An 8664-nucleotide genomic window follows, 5' to 3' on the forward strand; every position below is an offset into this window, starting at 1 on the left:
TTAAACACGATTGATACACGCGGTCCACAATAATATATTTACCCACGGGTGTAGATATATAAATAAAAGAACTCAAGTAATCACGTGATACGCCCAAATACAGGGCAAAATAAGATGACACATAAGAATAAGTGGAGCCTGGATCAAATAAGACTGATGCATCTCTATGAGAGACCGGAATAATACTTGTGATAATAGAATCGGATGCAACGACATCAGTCCTAGAAGGAAGGGCATAATATCTGGCATGGCCTCCCCCTCTAGGGCGACCTCTACCTGCCCGACCTCCACCTCTAGCTGGTTGTGCAGGTGGAGTGGCAACTGGTGCAGTAATCATGGCCTGAGAAGTCTGAGGACCCTGTGGAATAGGTGGGGCCTGAGAAATCCGTAGAGGTGCACCACTCCTAAGTCTGGGGCAATCCCTCATGATATGACGAGTGTCACCATACTCAAAACAAGCCCTCGGAGGACGTGGCTGCTGGGACTGGTTCGGGCCTGATCGACTAGACTGCCCGCTGAAAGCACCCCGTACAGGAGGTATAGAAGACACTAGCAGTGTATAATATGGAACCTGAGGTCTGGGAGTTGCCGGAATACCACTGGAAGCTGGAAATGCTGAATGAATAGGACGACTCACATAACCTCTACTATGACGGGCTGCAACTGGGGCACGAGAATTATTATATGTGCCAGAATCTTGGGGTCTCTTAACTTCCCTCTCTTCCCTCTCCCGAGTCCGCATACCTTCCAATCTCCTAGCAATTGACACCACCTGTTGGTATGTGATGTCCATCTCTAACTCTTGGGCCATACTTTATCTGATACTAGGGTGGAGACCCTCAATAAATCTACGAACCCGCTCTCGAACAGTAGCAACTAAGGCTGGTGCATGCCTAGCCAAATCACTAAATCGGACCGCATATTCTGACACGGTCATAGAACCCCGGCGCAACTGCTCAAACTTTGCGTGCCATGCATCTCTAAGGCTTTGAGGAACATACTCCCTTAAGAAATTATAGAATTATTTCTAGCCATAATTAATTCGATACAGTCAACAAAAATTATAGAATTATTTCTATAAGAAAATACTACATTTTCAATAAAAATCCGAAATTAACCCAAAAATGGCCCGTGGAGCCCACTTCTCGGAATCCGGCAAAAGTTACGAAATATGAACACCCATTCAATCGCGAGTCTAACCATACCAAAATGACTAAATTCCAATAAAAATTCGACCCTCAAATCCTCAAATCTATCCATGAGGGTTTTTCAAAATTTTCCAACTTAAATCACTAATTAAATGTTAAAAACAGTGATGGAATCGGGTAATCTAACCAAGATTGAGTTAAGAACACTTACCCTGATGTTTTCTCTGAAAATCTCCCAAAATTCGCCTCAATCCGAGATCCAAATCGTTAAAAATGGAAAATGAACTTAAACATTCTGCCCAGTGGTTTCTTCTTCGCGAACGCGACCCTTGTCTCGCATTCACGAAGCACAAAAATGTGCTGCCCAACTTTCCTCTTCGCGAACACGACCAACGCGAAGCTTTGCAAACTCAGACCTTCGCGAACGCATCCCTTACCTCGCGAACGCGTAGAACAAAAGACTGGGGTTCCTAGCTGCCTCACTCTCCTTCACGAACGCGACGCCACTCACACGTTCGCGATGCACACACTACCCTACCCTTCGCGTTCGCGTCCTCTCCTCCGCGAACGCGTAGAACAAAATTCTCACTAAGGACAAAAATGATTTGTTAACCATCCGGAACACGCCCGAGTCCCTCGGGACCTCAACCAAATATACCAACAAGTCCTAATACATCATACGAACTTAGTCGAGTCTTCAAATCACATCCAACAACACTAAAAATACGAATCACATAGATTCAAGCCTAATAAACTTTGAAACTTCAAATTTCTACAAATGACTTCGGAACCTATCAAATCACGTCCGATTTACCTCAAATTTTGCGCACAAGTCATAAATGACATAATGGAGGTACTCAAATTTTCAGAATCGGATTTCGACCCGATATCAAAAAGACAATCCCTCGGTCAAACTTCCCAAAAATTCAACTTTTGGCATTTCAAGCCTAATTCAACTACGTTCTTCCAAATAAAATTCCGATCATGCTCCTAAGTCCAAAATTACCATACGGAGCTGTTGGAATCATCAAAATTCTATTCTGGGGTAGTTTGCACATAATTCGACATCCGGTCACTATTTGAATTTAAACTTTTAATTTTTTTCTTCAAAATTCCATATCTCGGGCTAGGGACCTCGGAATTTGATTTCGGGCATACGCCCAACTCCCAAATCATGATACGAACCTATCGAAACTGTCAAAATACTCATTCGAGTCCGTTTGCTAAAAATGTTGACCAAGGTCAACTCAGTTGAGTTTTAAAGCTCTAATTCACATTTTAATTCATTTTTCCCATAAAAACTTTCCGAAAAATTTTACGGACTGCGCACGCAAGTCGAGTAATGATAAATAGTGCTCTTTGAGGTCTTAGAACAAAGAATTAATTATTAAATTTAAAGATGACATTTTGGGTCATCACATGGACGACACATTGTAATAATGGTTGAACAACCCTGGCACCCTTATAACCCCTCTGTAGCATCACAAACCGTTGGCGCATAGTTGATAACGAGTGCACAATTTCATACACGAGTGGATGCAAAAGAACATAAGATATATGCTTCAAGCTGAATAAATGTCGCACGATAAGGAATGAAAGAAGTGAATGTTTCCTACTAGCTTTGTAGCCTCTCGAAGATAAGTACAGACGTCTCTGTACCGATTCGCAAGACCCTACTAAACTCGTTCGTGACTCGTAGAACCTATGAATCTAAAGCTCTGATACCAACTTGTCATGACCCAAAATCCCACCACAGGCGTCGTGATGGCACCTAGTCTCTAATACTAGGTAAGCCGATTTCTATTACATTTTGAAGCCTTTTTTTAAAATAAGTAACCAAAACTAACAGTGGAATAAATATGATTATACAACCTCCCAAGACTGGTAGTACTGAGTCATGAACTCTAACTGAATACATGGAATGATCACGAGGACCAAATATACAATACTGTTTGATTAAAAATTAACAGTATAATGAAATGAACAGACTCCAAGGGACTGTGACGACCAAGCAGCTCTACCTTGAATCCTTGCGATCACATTCTAACTTTGTCCGGGTCCGATACCTCCAATACCTGGCTCTGCACAAAATTATGCAGAAGTGTAGTATGAGCACACCACGATCGGTACCCAGTAAATATCAAGACTAACCTCAGTGGAGTAGAGATGAGGTACAGTCAAGACACTCACTAGTCTAATAGCCTGTGCAATATAATATATAAGATAGTAGGCAGCAGATAACAATAAGGACATCATAAAACAACCAGTGATATGCACATCAAGACAACAAAACACCATTTAATATCGCTCAACAAATAATAAATACAAGTACACCCAATTAAATCAAATTCTTCAAATAAATGTCCTTCACATATAATTCTACCAAATAACTCTTCTTAAAATATAATTTTTCTCAAATAAAATATCTTTCAAATATAATTCTATCATATAATACTTTCTAAATAAAAATCCTTCCAAATAAATATTTTGAATATAATTCTTCAATTAAAAAGTCACCATATGATACCTCATTTCAAAATCATAAAAATATGGGTCTCAGCCCATTTTCATATCTCCACAGAAATTCGTGCCCATAATTAAATCATCATATTTTTCCAGCACCTCGTACCCTCATTTCATATCACAACTGCACGGATAATTCACATGCCAATATCCTCAATGTATATAAGATCCACATGATCAATTTATTTCCACTAAAGTGAGTTTAGAATTTTTAAATAAAGTAAGAAATCATTAAAGAAATGAGTTTATTTTTTAACTCGTTTTGGTGAAGAAAATGACATTTCAATTAAAATGAAGCATCCGACGACTACTAATTTGGATGTAAAATTTATTAAATTAAATCATAATAGTAATTTCTTTTATTCGGAACAACTCAATTCTCGAAAATCAGTAAAAACCATAAACACAAATCTGTTGAGTCTTGTACAAAGAGCCAAAGCCAACACAATACAACAAGGAATACCAAAACACATAATAAAATCAAATAATACATCATGGAAGAACACAAGAATTTATATATCACGGAAAAACAAAATAACCAACGACAAGTGCATCCATAGAAAAATATGCAAGATATGGGGATCTCCCGAGGTACCGCCTCGTAGTCCCAAAAGTAAATATGCAAGACAGGGGATCTCCCGGAATACCGTTCCGTAGTCCCAAAGTAAATATGCATTGCAGGTGGATCTCCCGGAATACCGTTCCGTAGTCCCAAAGTAAATATGTCGTTCCGTAGTCCCAAAGTAAATATGCAAGGCAGGGGGATCTCCCAGAATACCGTTCCGTAGTCCCAAAGTAAATATGCAGGGCAGGGGGATCTCCTGGAATACCGTTCCGTAGTCGCGAAGAAAATATGATTTCAACAACTGCACATCAAGTGCTCACATATCACAAATGGCTCATCAAGTGCTCAAATATTTTAACTTGCCACAAAAATCAACAATACATCATTTTCCACAATAAGGATCCCATGGCTCGACCATAATGTCCACAAAATCTTAACAAAATATCCAGGAGTGAACAACTCAACAATATAATATTTCACATAAATTCAAGGTGGCAATCACACCAAATCATCATTTAAAAACAAATTCAACAAACAAGGATCTAGGCATGACAAATAGAGGATTTCATAAGTGCCAATAATTTCCAACTTAATACATAAGGGCGTCTAAGGATTTTAATCAACGAAAATTGCACATATAAACCAAGTACATACTCGTCACCTCGCGCACATGGTTTTTAATTACACAATTTGCACATAATACTCAATGCCTAAGGGGTATTTTCCCCATTCGAGGTTAAGCAAGACACTTACCTTTTTGAAGTTATGCACATATTCCAAAATTGCCTTCTTTCTTGAATTGACCTCCGGACCGCTCAAATCTATCCAAATTAATTGTATAACTTCATTAAAATTCACCGGAAACAATTCCGGATAATAATACGTCGACTTAAAAATTTATTCCAAAAATCCAACAAAAGTCAACACGGGGCCCGCCCCTCGGAACCCGGCATAATTTTCATGAAATCCAAACACCCATTCAATACGAGTTCAACCATACTAATTTTATCGAATTCCAATAACAACTCGACCTTAAAATCTTAAATTTTTATTTTTGGAAGATGTTTACAAAAATCCTGATTTCTTCCATTAAAATCCGAATTAAACGATGAATATAATCATAGATTCATTAAATATAAATACTTTAGGATATAGAACACTTACCCCAATCCATATGGTGAAAATCACCTCAAAAATCACTTCAATCCGTCAAAACTTTTTGTACAAAACTCCAAATGATGAATTGTTTAACTTTCTGAAAACTAGATTCCAAGGTCTATAACTTTCATTTGTTTCTCATCTCCAATTCCTTATATATTTCGAGATACAAGCTTCCAAAGTCAGCCCTATGCAACAGATATTTTCAAACTCTTCCCGGATAGCCTGTAGTTTATCTACAATACCTTTTTGTACACAACTCCAAGTGATAAATGGTTTACCTTTCTGAAAACTAGACACAAAGAGTTACAACTTTTAGTTTTGGATCATCTCCAAATTCCTTATAGATTGCGAGATACGAGCTTCCAAAGTCGGGTCAGTGTGGCAGGAGTTTCCTCTACGCGATCGCGAAAAGGCTTCCGCGATCGCAATTCACAGTCTCCAAACAACAAAATTGCTCTTCGCAATCGCTATCGTTTGTCCGCGATCGTGAAGCATACCTCTGTGGCATAAAACCAGCAACTAAAAATGGCCTAGAAATGATCTGAAACCACCCCGAAACTCACCTGAGCCACTCGAAATCCTGTCTGAGCATACCAACCAGTCCCAAAACATAACACGAACCTGCTCGAGGCCTCAAATCATATCAAACGATATCAAAATTATGAATCACACCTCAAATCAAAATCTATGAACTTTGAACTTTCAAATTCTATATCTTGTGCCGAAACAGATCAAATCAATTCAGAATGACTTCAAATTTTTGCACACAAGTCATAATTGGCATAACTAAGCTATTCCAATTTCCAGAATCGGATTTCGACCCCTATATCAAAAAGTCAACCCCCGGTCAAACTTCCCAAAAATTCATCTTTCGTCATTTCAAGCCTAATTCCACTACATACCTCCAAATAATTTTCCGGACACGCTCCTAAGTCCATAATTACCATACGGAGCTATTGACGTCATCAAAATTTCATTCCGGAGTTATTTGCTCAAAAGTCAACTCTCTGATCAACTCTTTCCATTTAAGCTTCTAAATAAGGATTGTTCTTTTAATAAAATTCCGAATCTTCAGTAATTATAACTCTACCACACCCGCAGGTCATAATACATATTGCGAAGCTGCTCGATAACTTAAGTCATTGAACGGGGCATAAATTCTTAAAACGACAAGTCGGGTTGTTACACAATGGGATATTATTTCTATCACTCTTTTGACCATAAAGTGTTTGTGGCTAGAGGAGCAACCTTTTAGAAAAGGAAATTTCTTTTGGAAGGAGATTGTAGTGGGGAAATAGAACTTAATGAAGTTCAAGAAACTAATGAATCAACACAAAATTAAGATCATGAGACACAAGTTGAAGAACCTTTATTGGATGATTCAAAGTTGAAAAAGAAGTTGCCATCTTCAAAGGCTGAAGTTCAATAACTAAATGTAGTTCAAGAACAGGTTAATGAACCAGTTCCAAACCAAATTGAACAACAATCAAATCCAGCACAAGGTGAACAAGTTGTACAAGCACCTCTTAGAAGGTCTACACAAGAATGTCATGTACCAACTAGATTAAATCTAATGGTATAATATGATGTATCAAATGAGGTTGATCATAATGATGATGACCTTAAGACCTATGAAGAGGCTATACATAGTTCTGACTATGAGAGATGGCAAAAGGCCATGGAATCCAAAATGGAATCCATGAAGGAAAATAAAGTATGGACTTTAGTTGAACCTTCAAAGGATATAAAATCTATAGGTTGTAAATGGGTTTTTAAGAAAAAGATTGGAGCAGACGGAAAGGTGGAGACCTATAAAGCCCGTCTTGTTGCCAAGGGATATCGTCAGAAAGAAGGAGTCGACTATGACGAGACTTTCTCTCCTGTGGAAATGCTCAAATCAATTCGGATTTTGCTTGCTATAGAAGCATACTATGATTATGAAATATGGCAAATGAATGTGAAAACAGGTTTCCTTAATGGTGAGCTAGAAGAGGATGTATACATGACACAACCTAAAGGTTTCACATCTCCGTCTGATCATAATAAAATTTGCAAGCTACGAAGATCCATTTATAGACTAAAGCAAGCTTCTCGAAGTTGGAATATTCGTTTTAACAAGACAATCGACAAGTTCAATTTTGTTAGATGCGGAGAAGAGCCATGTGTGTACAAAAAGGTTAGTGGGAGCACAATTATATTCTTAGTATTGTATGTTGATGATATATTACTCATAGGGAATGATATACCGGCATTGCAAAGTACCAAAATTTGGCTATCTGAACAGTTCTCCATGAAAAACTTGGGAGAAACAACTCATATATTGGGAATAAAGATCTATAGAGATAGATCAAGGAAGCTGCTTGGACTTTCCCAGTCTTTGTACATTAATACCATTTTGAAAAGGTATAACATGGATAATTTCAAAAGAGGCTATCTACCGATAGGCACTGGAATCACTCTCAGTAGGGAGGATTGTCCTAAAACACCTGAAGAGAGAGAACGTATAGGTAGAATCCCATACGCTAGTGCAGTGGGAGCTATCATGTATACCATGACATGTACACGTCCTGATGTGGCTTATGCACTTGGAGTGACTAGCCGATATCAGGAAAATCCTAGTGAGGAACATTAGAAGGTGGAGAAGACCATCCTTAAGTACTTAAGAAGGACTAAAGACCAATTGCTTATCTATGGAGATTCTGAGTTGAAACTTGAAGGTTATATTGATGCAAGTTTCTCTTCAGATAGAGATAATAGCAAATCTATTTTTGGTTATGTATTCACCTTAAATGGTGTCGTATTCCAAACAAGCTACAGTAGCTGATTCAGTAGCTGAAGCAGAATATATAACAGCTAGTAAAGTTGTTAAGAAAGTTGTGTGGATGAAACAATTCTTAACTGAACTTGGTGTGGTTCTTTCAATAGAAGGTGTAGTTCTATTATTGGGTGACAATACTGGAGCCATTTCTCAAGCAAAAGAACCAAGATCACACAAAAAATCCAAACACGTTCTGCGAAGGTATCACTTGATAAGAGAAATCAATGAACATGGAGATATTGAGATACAAAAGGTTGATGGAAAGGAAAATGCTGCAGACCCATTCACTAAAGCTCTTGGCGTAAAGGAGTTTGCCAAGCACAAGTGAAAATTGGGAATGAAGTACAAGAGCAATTGGCTCTAGGGCAAGTGGGAGATTGTTGGGGATATAGTAGATATTGTCACGACCCAAAATCCCACCACAGGCGTCGTGATGGCACCTAGTCTCT

Source organism: Nicotiana tabacum, unplaced genomic scaffold, assembly GCF_000715075.1.
Source record: "Nicotiana tabacum cultivar K326 unplaced genomic scaffold, ASM71507v2 Un00289, whole genome shotgun sequence".
NCBI classification, from domain to species: Eukaryota; Viridiplantae; Streptophyta; class Magnoliopsida; order Solanales; family Solanaceae; genus Nicotiana; species Nicotiana tabacum.